Source organism: Strix aluco, chromosome 5, assembly GCF_031877795.1.
Source record: "Strix aluco isolate bStrAlu1 chromosome 5, bStrAlu1.hap1, whole genome shotgun sequence".
NCBI classification, from domain to species: Eukaryota; Metazoa; Chordata; class Aves; order Strigiformes; family Strigidae; genus Strix; species Strix aluco.
The window spans coordinates 73945300-73958170 of record NC_133935.1 but is presented as its reverse complement, the minus strand read 5'-3'; the positions used below and the strand labels follow the sequence as shown (position 1 = coordinate 73958170).

The 12871-nt window shown below is 38.3% G+C and overlaps 1 protein-coding gene across 3 annotated transcripts in view; it reads right to left on the bottom strand.

Moving 5' to 3' along the window:
* ATXN7L1 (ataxin 7 like 1) overlaps nucleotides 1–12871 on the bottom strand; it is a 120279-nt gene that overhangs the window by 106300 nt on the left and 1108 nt on the right. The gene's annotated exons all lie outside the window — the stretch shown is intronic.

The window sequence follows — 12871 nt, the reverse complement described above, 5'->3', positions numbered from 1 at the left end:
TTTTTTTTTGTAAATAAATACATTCTATGTCCCTGTATTTTCTTTGTAATCTATAAATAAGGCATTGTTCCTTTCCTTTCCAAATCATTATGCAATAACATATTTCAGTAAGGACTGGATTACACCCTATCAGCACACAGTAGGCTTTCAGCGTTCTTTCACTTAATTCCAGTACAGGTAGGATTAGGCTTTCAGCAGCAGCCATATTTGCGTTCAGAGATGCCCCTGCCCCCTTTCAGTGACAAATGGATCAATTTCTGCACATAGCTGGTAGAATACTTTGGGCCTTTTTCCAATGAAAGGTGATCTATAAACATTATCAGTAGTCAACTTGTTTGTTCTCATGATTTCTTCCCATTCACTTGCTCCCTCTGCCTCTCCTCACACTGATAGGTGGGCTGTAGGCATGAATCACATTTCATACCCTTCCTCTGGATATACACACACTGTCCTGATTATTACTCAAAGCAGCTTTAATATATGATTCTGAACACTGGGAAAGTCTCTCTCACAACCCCATAGTACTAAAATGAACAAGCTTTAAAAGCACTTGTTCTGTGTATTGTTTTCATAGGACTGTATGCTTGCACATAGTACGTCAGAAATCTGTCATGAAAAGCCCACATTCAAGGGGTTCTCCTGAAATAAATCCAAACTTCAGAGGAATCTGGATACAACAGACTCACTCTAAGGTTGAAAGTCTACAACAAGAGTCAAAGCTGCTTAGAATTTTGTATGTCGTTTATCCTCTGATCCTGTAATATACAAACAAATGGGCATAAAAGAACTAATACAGAAGGAGGAGTATGAAAGAATGACAAATGTTGCATACACAATGTGTTAGTTTCTCTTCACTTTTTGCCTGGTATCAAAACTAGGGCACCATTCAAGAAAACAGATGAGATTGAAGCCTAATAAAAAAGGGAATGTTTAAGCATTTGGAGAACAGAGGGCCTGTTTAGGGAACAGAGTTAAGGAAGATTAAGATTTATCTTTCAATATCTACGGTATTTTTGCAGTTTGGCAATTAGAATTAGTTTTGCTTTCCAGCTCCAAGACAGTAAGACAACATTAACAAAACAGGGTGAGTTTATTTTTACAAATAAACTGTTTTCACTAGAAATCTGTTCTGTATGCTACTTTCCTGTACACTGTACTATCAGATTTGATGCCTCCTTCCTCCACATCAACAAATTATTCTCAACGTCCTTCAAATTCCTCCTTAAAATAGCTGCCTGCATGAAATTTTTCAACATTCATAGACTGATTTTCGTCTTCACAACATACACTGCTTATGGCTTTGTCTAAAGTGCATTGTAAGCTCTCTGAAATATAGACCATATCTTGCTGTTTTTTAAAGCTACCACTTTTATACATGTTACACCATTTGAACACATATGTTACACATCTCTTTAGAACGTTTCCAAACAAATACTTAATAAGGAATTAAAAAAACTCAAACCAAGCCACAGAAACTCGCACTCAGGATAAACTCTTACCTTCCAGGAAAAAAATAAAGGAAAACAAACAGGGAGAATAGTGGCAGGTATCTTGAAAAGCTAGAAACAATAATAAATGTTGCAAAATAAAACTTGTAGCACTCCCTCCTTCAGCAATGCAGTCAAGAATAATTTTTTCCAATGAACAAGAAACCTCAAAAATACGTAAAGCTGCATTACCTCTTTCAAAATCTAAATACCTACAAGGCTTGGTAATGTTCACACCCAGTGTGTTTTGAGTTATGAGAGTAGCTGAAGAAAACTTACACCAAGCACAGAATATACAAAGACTCTATTAAAAGCGCTATAAACACAGCGCACCATAATTTCAAGAGCTGAAACATTTTTTTCTCCCGTTTCTCCTTACATTTTTCCATTGCCATGCATTGAGTTTCTTAGTATATTTGCCCAAGGTTCTCCAAGTCTTCTAAAAGGCCAAAAATGAAACAAAAGCAAGAATACAGATTAGAATCACAAAACTTGATAACAGTGCACAAAAAACCCTGAGAGACCCTGAAGAGAAAATCTGAAGACTTTGTTTCTTCTCTTTTTTTCTCAGTAACTCTGCAAGAGAACACGTATATAAGCTGCTGGGATGACTGAACATTGATAACATACAGGGACAGGTAGAAAGTTGCTTGGGAAAGGCAGGCAAGGTAATGGATAAAACCGTCCAAGTCAAAGGGTCAGCTCAATCCTCTGTGCGCAAGCGAACAACTCTTTCCCACAGCATTCTCCTCTTCCCGTCTCTTCCCTTGCACAGATGTTTAGATCTACTAAAAATATGTGAAAACGTGAGATTAACACTGAGGATCCTGCATCATGAATGACAGCCATTCCATATAACACCTCAAAAATCATTAAGTCCTGCTTTCTCAGGAAAAAAAAAAGAAAAGGTGCTATATCATAAAACATGCCTGCCTGTAGCATGTAGACAGCAACAAGCTTTCTTTTCCCTGCAAGACAAGCAAAAGCCATACAACCAAGTTTACTGCAGCACTGCGCCCAAGCTCTGATGATACACACTGCGCAGTAGGACATCAGGCAGGCCCAGTCCATGACAAAGTAATCCTACGGCCTTATCTCAGCTCTGGAAGCAGGAAGCACTAGTCAGTATCAGTATGGGATAGATCATGTAGACATATTATCTACTTATGATGCACTGCGAAGAACAGAACTACTAAGCTAGAAACCAGCAAGCAAACTACTTTCATGTCCATCACACGAAGCAATAGATATGATCAGTCACCAAAGCATAGAAGCCTTCTGCTGTCACACCCATGGTCTACACACTCTTCTCTCTCCTCGGAAAAAAGGCAATATTCTTTGGATTTCTCCAAAATGCTGCTCTTCTTCAAGGCTTTGAACTTTCTCAAAGGCACATTACGGATTCAAGCATGGGGTTGTCACAGAGCACAAACTGCCAGCAGTCTTCTCTCCAGTCATCTCCAAAAGAATCTTTCATCCAAGAACGTGACTCAAAGGCTGACCTGGCATCCATACTGAATGGCATCCATTTACTCTCTCAGCACTGCTCATTATTCCCATCCCATTATTTCTGATATCCAGGACTCCACCCTCTTTCACACTGACAATATTTTTTTGTTTCCACCCTTAATGGTTTTTGGTTTGCTTCTCCTTCCCACAATTAGGTCCAACTCCACCAGTCCTGAACCCATGCTCATCTTAGATATCCATTTCCTTTGCTTTATTCTTGCCTGTCCTAGAATTTGCAGTAGAAAATGAAACCAGTCTGGAAATGAGGTTATTGCACATTTTCTCTCTCTCTCTCTCCTGCTGCTTACTAAGCTGTGCCATTCCTCCAGTTGAGCTGAACCCACACCTGCAATTTCAGCCTTTTTTCCTCCTACTTTTGACTCACTCCTCAAACCTTTTCTCTTGTATCCATTTCTTTCTCCACAATAGAATGCAAATATTTATCCCAAGAGAAAGCCAGAAAACATAATAATCATTTCATGTTCTCCCTTCCCACTCTCTTTCTCTTTCTTACAGCTCTCCCTTCTTCCTCGTACCATAGATATGAAACACATCTGTCCCACTCTCCGCTTGCCTCACATCACCCCATGCCTCACATCTCCTTTCTCCTCTTGCTCTAACAGGATACCAGGACAGCCAATCAGTCTTTTTTATGTTTGGAAATCTACTTCTGACCCCTTGCTTCTGTAACTACACGACTTCTCTTTCTATCCCTCTTTTACCACTAAGCTCATAATGAACTGATTGATAACAAATTACACTTTTGTCTCTAACTTCAGCCTGAACTCCCTTCAGCGGTGCTTTGCGCTATCCTGAAACTATTTTCACTAGAATGTCTAAAAACCTTTTACTATTGCAACATCAAAGTTAATAATTTTCATCATCCATAACTCTTGTGTGTTCTTCATAAAAATTAAAGGCACTTCTCCTTTTGAAGCATTCATTCTCCTTTTCTGACTTCCATGACTCAAGCCTCTCCTGCTTCCTTTCCTCCCTTTACCAACCCCTTCACAGGTCACTGGGAGGCTCCTTATTCCTCTTTTGTCTTCTAGTAGGGCTCCACTGAGCTACATCTTTTGCCCCTTTCCTTATGTCTGGGAATTTCACCCACAAACTCAGCTCCTAAGGAGACAGGTCTCAAACACAGTAGATTTATGTCTAAACAAAAAAATCTCAGTCTATCTTTCTGACACCTCTTGTCACTGAGTAGCTGTCAGCTTCAGCTCAATGCAGCTAGAACAGAACTTAGATCTCACCTTTCCCACCCTCTTTCTTCCACCTCCTCTCTTGATTACTGTGGACAGCATTATCATCTTGCCCATCATTCAGATCTGAAATACTATGTCATCTTTGACAATGACTTCTCTCTTGATCTGTTCATTCAGGCTGTGTCTGTATCTAAATTATTCTTCCCGTCTTGCATCCATAGGACAAAGTCTTCTCTAAACATCTTCAGAGCTAAAGGTTTCTCTGGGTCTTCACCTCAGTTACTAAAATTTTCTTCTTTTTTGTCTTGACAAACATTATCCTGCTTGTTCACACTGTTCCAAAAGTTCTTTCTTCTATATGGTTATACTGATCTATCATTATTCTCTCTGCATCCTTCTATGCACAATCCTCCATTCCAACTTTAAACACTGGGAACAACTCATCTTTGCTTTCCAGGCTCCTGTCTTACCTACACTGTAGTGTTCACGTCCTACTTGATGTCACACCATTTACTCACATTTCTAGTTGGCTCATGATGTCAGTATCCACTTACTAAGCTTTTAACAACCAGTCTGTATTTTCATTCAAGCCAGCTTCCACACCTGAGTAAGGATACCTTCCAAGCTCCTGCAAAACTACTTCACTGCCCTCTGAACATCACCTTAAAGCTTTCCTTGCCACAGTTCTAAGCAAGCCACTTTAGTTTAGGCTAAAGTCTAACACGTATCATGTTGAGCAGTTAAGTGCTTTGGTTTGTCAATATTAAAACTCCTGCTTTGTCATATATTAAAAAATTAGTTGTCTGTAGCACAACAATTGCACAACACACACATGCACACACCCTTCCTCCCTGAGCTGGTACCCTGCACAGCAGCATCTAGTCTCTGATGGGGCTTCTAGGCATTAGGATCATGCAAATAACAATACTGCCTCCCTAATCATGGCAGTAACAGATGAATTACTTATATTCATCCAGATCATTGTCCTCTGGCTGTCTCCATTATCAGCCCCAAACAAACAAGGTTTTGGCTCTGTCAGTGCTTGTTGTGGTGGCGTGGGTCCAACAAACTTTTCAGATTTAAATCATCAGCAGCATCCTGTCTCTACGAGACATAACTAAGAGCAGCTTAAAAAAATAACTGGATACGCGAACTACCACCTGATAGTCTATCCCATCTGGACAATCACAAGTGGTCAGTGTAAATGCCACCTGAGGACAGAATATCTATTAGAGATTCAAAGGTGTACACACATGATGATTTACACTTCTGTACATCTCTGCTTCCATTCCGACCATTTGAGCTCAGAAGAACAACAAGCTGAAATCACCTTATTCTGACACTGGAGAGGTCCAGTCCCATCCTGTTTTGTTTTGCTAGTGAAGACGCTTTTGATCCAAAAGCTTGTCAACAACTGTTACTTATATGATGTTAGCAGTGTTCAATCCAAATACAACTTCAAATTTCTGGTTTCTGCCCACCCCCTATGTCTAGCCCTCTGCAGCAGGAAAAAGAAGGGAAAGCATGACTGGACAGAAAATATCAAACACTGTATACTAGAAAAAAATTACAAACAAAACAAACAAAGAAAAGAGCACAGTGAAGATCACCACACAGAATCAAACCCCATGAACTCTTGCCCTTTGTGAGTCATTCTTACATCTTCATGTTACTTCACCAGCCACCCTTCTGTCTCTTCTGCTGAACACCTGCTCCAAGGGAACGGAAAGGGAAGCAAGCCTAAACCCCTTGTGTACTGCGCACAGCTCTGTCACAATACAACTGCTTCCGTTTTACAGATGATTCAGAAGGGGCCTGGGGATTAAGTGAAACTACACTAGACATACATTGGTACCAGCAGTTGTGCAGAACCTAGAACTTTTGTCTTCAAGTTCTTTGCTACTTCTGGCTGATGCTCTTTCTGATCTGGGAAAACTCTGCTTTTTTGCCAAACACCGCACATTTTATAAATACATGCACACAGAAACCAACAAGCAGGAAGACCAAATAATTCTAAATTCTAATTGCTGTCAAGAACGCAGATAAATAGAAAGATGTGTTGGGCTTAAGGGCTGTATTATTAATATATAAAATATGAAAGGAAATTGCCAAATAATAAACAGGACATTTCAGAAGTAAGGAAGACATTTCTATTTCTATTGAGTACAAGACCAAGAGCAATCAGGAAGCCCACGCCTCCAGCAACACCAGTGGCTTTCAAGCATAACTTTTAATAAGCCATACAAGAAGTTAAGACAAAACCACTCCCTTAAAATCGTCAACATTCAACCTTAGGAAGGGACACAAAAAAGACGAAGAAAGAAATGATGCATGCGATAGTTGGTTTTCCCCTGCCCCACATTGGTCTTAAGTAACTGGATTCCATCTCCAATTTAAGTTGGCTTAGCTGCACAGTACTACGATAAAAAATTGGATCATTTTACCCACCCAGCATCTACTGTTCTCATCCAGCAAGAGAACCATCAAAGACTTCTTGTTATAGACTTGCTGCAAGACCTCTGTCAAACACCCTTACTACATCATGATAGCATTCACCACAGGCTTTTTGGCATATAAATTACCTAAAGACACCAGCTTCACCTGGCATCCTGCACCATTAACTTGAATAAGCTTTTTCAAGGATAAGCTGAAGAACTTCTGCACCAAGTTGAACTTGGAAGACAGAAGGATCCAGTAATTTAATCCATGCCCACATAAACTGAAAAGCTTTCTTGCTAGTTAGTCAAGAATTACTCTTAACAACAAGTTGTCACGGCACTCATATATCCTTATGGTGAAGTTAACTCTAAGAAATACTCATATTGACATACTATTTTTACTGAAGGTGATCTTTCTTAGTAATGCATGTAGTGTTATAAATCTAAACTTTCACTGGCCTAACAGAAACTTATGCCTTCTGCCTACAGGACTCCTGTGATCCACAACTTAACAAAATGTGATGTGAAACATGTTTTATATAGGATTTTCCACTACTTCCATCTCATGCACCTCAGCCTCAGTTAAACGGCTAACATTTTTTGTCCCAAAGGTAAACCAGAACCTGATCATGTCCTAATTTTTAATTAACTAGGAATAAAAAGCCCGTTTCAGGGAAATTACTCCATTTCACAGTGGAAATGGTTCAGCTCTTGTGTAGTCTTTTTTTATACATGAAAACCTGTATTTCATCTATAAACTATTAACCACATGCAGAGACAGATCAACAAGAAAACACACACATGTTTTTATATCTGAATCAAAATTAGATACAAAAACTCATTTCACTTTCTGTGGTGACAACAAGGCTTGGGATACACTCTAGTAAACATGTAATTTCCCTCTTTCTCAAGTCCAGTTATAAATTACAACAAGTAGAAGGAACATCAGGCACAGATCTTTATTGACAGGGCTGTCGGTTGACAGAAAAATCACACATGGTTTCCCCCTCAGTGATCAAAAGAGGTACCTTAAATTACAGGAGATCTAACCTCTTCAGAATAACTGTTGCACAAATACTGGGAGAAATACTACCTGAACTCCATCAAGATATGTGCCACCTAACAAAACCAGAATTTTTAAAGAAGTCATTTATAGAACAACAGTTTTAGATAAATAATCAAAAACATCAAAATCCTGATTCAAGACACAGAATGTCTGATCAGAGCGCCTTACCATTACTCCACTCTTTTTATCCAGTGTGTGGGTTGATGAACTAAAGGACAGGTTTCAGAAAATAACTATGTAACTATGAGAATAAACTACAATTCTGACTAAATTTCTGGGCACTATCATACATAATGTTTCATTCTTCCTCTGTCACCATTCCTTGAGATACATTAAATGAGGTGACAGCCACAACCAGGAGCCACGCCACCCCCCTGCAGAAGCTGTCCATGGGAAAAAAAAAAAAAATCAAGAGTCAGATATATACCAAACTGATCATGCATTTAAACACCAGAATGCACACCAGAATTCAATCCCACTGACATTTCTCATTCTAAAGAAAACCCCCATGGGGACCTTTGCTTACTATTCTTATTCCCAGCATAAAGGTAAAATTGTTAAGAAAAAGTTTCTCTTGTCAACAGCCACAGTGTGGTAACCTGCTAATTCTCAGTTCTTTCACTCATCAAGCTCCACCTGAATATTACATCTGTTTAAGAACCAGTATCTCTGGAAGACCTTATTAGTTTAGAGGGAAGCAAAAGGAAATCATACAACACTCACCCCTCTCTTTCGCCCACTGCAAAACCAAAACCAAAACCCACCCCAACCCCAAATCACCAGCTATGGTGGTCTAAATTCAACAACCTCACCTCTTTCTTTTGGGGTATGTGTTTAAAACTGTTATAATTTTCCTTCTCTCTCAGCCCTTTCCAACATTCCCTACCACCACAAAAAGGTGAAAGATGAAAGCAGCTAAGGAAAAACAAGAATGTTTTATTCTTAGTTTTTTGTTTGATATGTTTTTAAAGGACATAAACAGCACCACTGGCAAAACACTAGTAAACAAAAAAAAAAAAAAATTTAAAAAAAGATCAACTCCAATCCCTACGCTTACATTAACCAGCTGGTTTTGTCTTGTGTTCTTTCACAATCTCCTCCAATTTTAGTTCCCTTCCTCTTGCTTTTCATAAAGTACAATGTTGTATGCTACATCTTTTTTCCTACAAAAGTGTTTCCTACCATTGCCCAGCCTCCTTAACTTCTTATTTTTCCATGAAGAATGATAAAATCATCAAGATATTTTTCTTAAGAATAAAAAAATACTGAAAGCAAAACTAATCAGTATCCCTTTAATTTTTTCTGATGTTGCCAAAAGACTAATCAAAAAGCTCACCATCAGATATTTATGTGGGAAGTCAAAATAGGAAAAACATATTGTAAACAGCTATTCAATATATTTAAAACTCCAGTTTGCATGTGTAATTGTCAAGTAAAAGGGTCAAGTATGGGGCTGTGCAATAATGATAGAATATCTCTACTTTTCACACATCAGAAAAACAGAATAGAATTTTTTACGTAACATACTTAACGTTAAACAATAACGAGTCAGTATGGTTAGCAAAAAGAATATCTAACACACACATCATCAGATTGAAACCTCAATAATACAAATCCACTGAACTGAGAAACTGAAGTTGACTATGACACCAAGTACCCAGATATAGATCTAAATCCCATAGGTCATATTTAACCCTACTGTAGTACACGAAGATACACAGGATATCTTTTGCTCCTTTACAGCCTGTGCCTACCTAGAAACACAGCACTTACTGCTTGCACATTTACTAAACTGATTATTAATAAGAGTTCTGTATGTAACACCAAAAAAAAAATCAAATCACATTCTTCTATTATTTTCTTAAATATTGTATAAAGCAAAATATATGCCTCCAAAATTAATCTAAAATCAGTTACAGTTCCTGTGACTTTTTATAGGACACAAATTGTCAAATAAATATAGACTCCTTTTACTATGCATGCTATCTATAAGAAAATCTTCAATTCTTCAAATAAGCCATTCAACTTTCTAAAATTCAATAAAAATTCAAAACACTGCTCCAATTCTGATAACCCCTCTTTTAGCTAAGCTGGTTGGTTGACAGCGATTTCTCAGATAAGTTACACAATAATGTTTCTGTTTCCTGATTAGATAAGCAGATAAGTTGGGTTTTTTTTCTGGCACATTTATGCATAAAATTTTTCATTTTCTGTGAACACTTGCAACTTCATAATCCCCTCTCCACAAATCTACATGCCAGTAAAAGTCAACCACGGACATACTGCATTTGCTAAAGGAAAACATAAAGTAAGTATTAGCATGCAAAAAGCAATTCCATCTACAAAACTGAACAAACGTTCAGGAAATTTCTCTCCCTCTGTGCTGCCTACAAAGACATTGTAGAATAAAGGAAAGCACTGAGCAATATTTCTACGGCTTTACTTCTGCCCTAAAGTGGGGCACAGGGGGCATGTGGCCTTGGTGCATCTCTTGCATTACAGAAATGAACAGCATAGCCAGACTGTGACCCCTTTGCCCAGGGATGTGCTGAGAAGTATCAAGCACTTTGGTAGGTGGAGATTTGGCAGTGTTTCTCCCCACCACCACTGGGGAACGCTGCCTCACAGGTTCCCGCCTGGGTCAACAGGAGGAGGAAGAGCAGCCCATCACTCTGAACACATATAGTACACAACCAGAAAGGAGGCAGCAATACAGGGATGAAGCTAGCTGGAAGCACTTCTTGACATCTGACATTAATTTTTTTCTGCAAAACCAAAGTAAAACACCGTGTCATAGTCTGGAGGAGACCACTGTCTTCCCACCCCTTCCCCCCAACATGTTCTCCACACACAGTTTCACTAGTCTAAAAAGGCTCCTTGCTTAACTGCTTACAAGGGAACGGCCACCTAAATCTGGTCATATTGACTAAAGTTGACAAAACACAGACAAATATTACAAGAAGTAAATGCAGTGAGATCAGATTTAACACTATCTTTATCAAGCAGGACAGTAATTTTTGATACTTGAAGTCCTGTCTGTCCATCATCCCCTGGTTATCTTATACAAGTAAAATCTGATTTTTCCAATACACTGCTTACCATCTCCTGGCACCACAAAGGCTGTGAAGAAGCCCTACTCAAATAGATAAGATTGCAAAGAAAAATGAGTTGGGTTTGGTATTAAGACCTTCCATGACCACAACCCTTGTCTATGAACAAAGCAGACAAAAAAGTCAATGTCACACAACAGATGTGTGCAAGATCAGAATAAGAGCACAAGTGTTTCTGCAAGTACATGAGCAATGTTTTCTGCAGACCAATCTAACTCTTAAAATTTTTCCCCACTTTTATTAATAAGTGGGGATTAATAAGAGGCTCAAGGAAGATTTATAGCGGGTATTCAGCCACGCAGATGGGTGTGGTGAAAACACCAATATTGACAGACTGTTTAAGTGAATACAGTAGAAATATTTCAACAAATACTAATTTATTCAAACTTCGTGAAAGTTCTAAGTGATCGAAAGCAAATTAATACTTGCAAGCAATAAAATTCTTAAAGCTTTTTGTTTTCTAAATATAATGATCAGGTTTGGTTTTTTCAACCGTATTCCAATGTAAGTACTATAAAAGCTTATAACTGCTTCACACCTGTCACTATCATAATGTAATGTTAGCAATCACACTACACTTCGTTTGCAAATAATTTTTCTGGATAGCAAGCTTACATAGAGCTCCTCTGACAGAGTCTCTAAACCCCCCAAAAAGAAACAAGGAGAAACTAGCGCTGATAATCTAAACTGAATTGTTCTAGGAAACAATTTGCATATTATGTATGACTAAGGAGTAGGGATGCGCTTCAATCTTTATGTTTCAAGTAAGCTTTTAAGAATTTGTGTTCAAGGACTTCTAGGCGCAAAACATTTTATCTCAACAAATTAAGCTCCTTATGAAGGCCAAGCTCCAGTAGCAAGATTTTTATTCCATTACTTTTGAACCAAACATACACTCAACATTACTGACAGACATACAAATAGTTTGAGCCTTGAACCTTTTACCTATAAACATACTAAATGAAAATCCCAGTTGTGCCTCTAACTTATTTTGGGGCTGGCAAAATAGAGAGGATCAGGCACGGAAGAATCAAGACAGGAACATAATCAAGCTTAGCATTCCTATAAAGGCCTTTCAAAAGGGAGGTTTTACGGTATTTAAAATAATATTATTTAACGTGTACTCCATGCAATTTTATAGTTTACCACACAAATCTACGTTACTGATTAATTCACTCTTTTTTCAAGAGCTTCTTTAGAAAAAGTAAGATTCCTTTAAGCTGCCAAGATGCTCAAAATTAAATGCACGTGTAATGTCAACTGTAATATAACGAGAAACTTAACATCATTTCAGAATATCTATTATGACATTACAGGTAATAGCGGGATTTGTCTCAGCATTAGTAAGTCACACTGAAGTTTCACTATGATGGGATCATTCATTCTGAACTGACTTCACAAGAATTACTTCTCATGACAGAAAGGTTGTATATGCATACTGCTTTCTTAACAGAACAGAAACAAACAGAAAGTTACATGAAAATATGTCCCAAATCGTTTCACTAGTTGCAGTAGGTGTTACCCCAGCATGATGTTAGCAACCCACCTCACAAACAAAACGTGTAAATTTGATTTGCCTACCCTCACCACTGAAGTTTCTCCTCTTGCAAATGACAGAACTGTGTCAGGCATGGCACATTAGCAAACACCATTAGCCTGAAATTTGCCTGTTCATACTTATGGTACCAGAAAACCTTACGTCCCAAACGACTCATTATATTTGGTTTTGCATAATATGCATGGCTTAGCCTAACGTAGATGTCGGCCACTCAGCTGACTGTAAGTCACACTCAGCAGTGAGAATGAAAGAATAAAATGCGACTTGAGCTGAAGTGCATGAACTCAAAGATCGTAACAGACCATTTCTCTCCGCGAGTGAAAATGTTTTTCACTACAGTCACTAATGATAATATAACATTTAAAGTTGATGCATGGGTTTATATGCTTATCTTCACACAGAAGCAAGTGAAACGTTGCACCAAGGGACGGGGTCCTTGAAAAAAATCCAATATGGCCACTGATGTGTAGTTGTCTTCTGACTTAAAATTGCCTT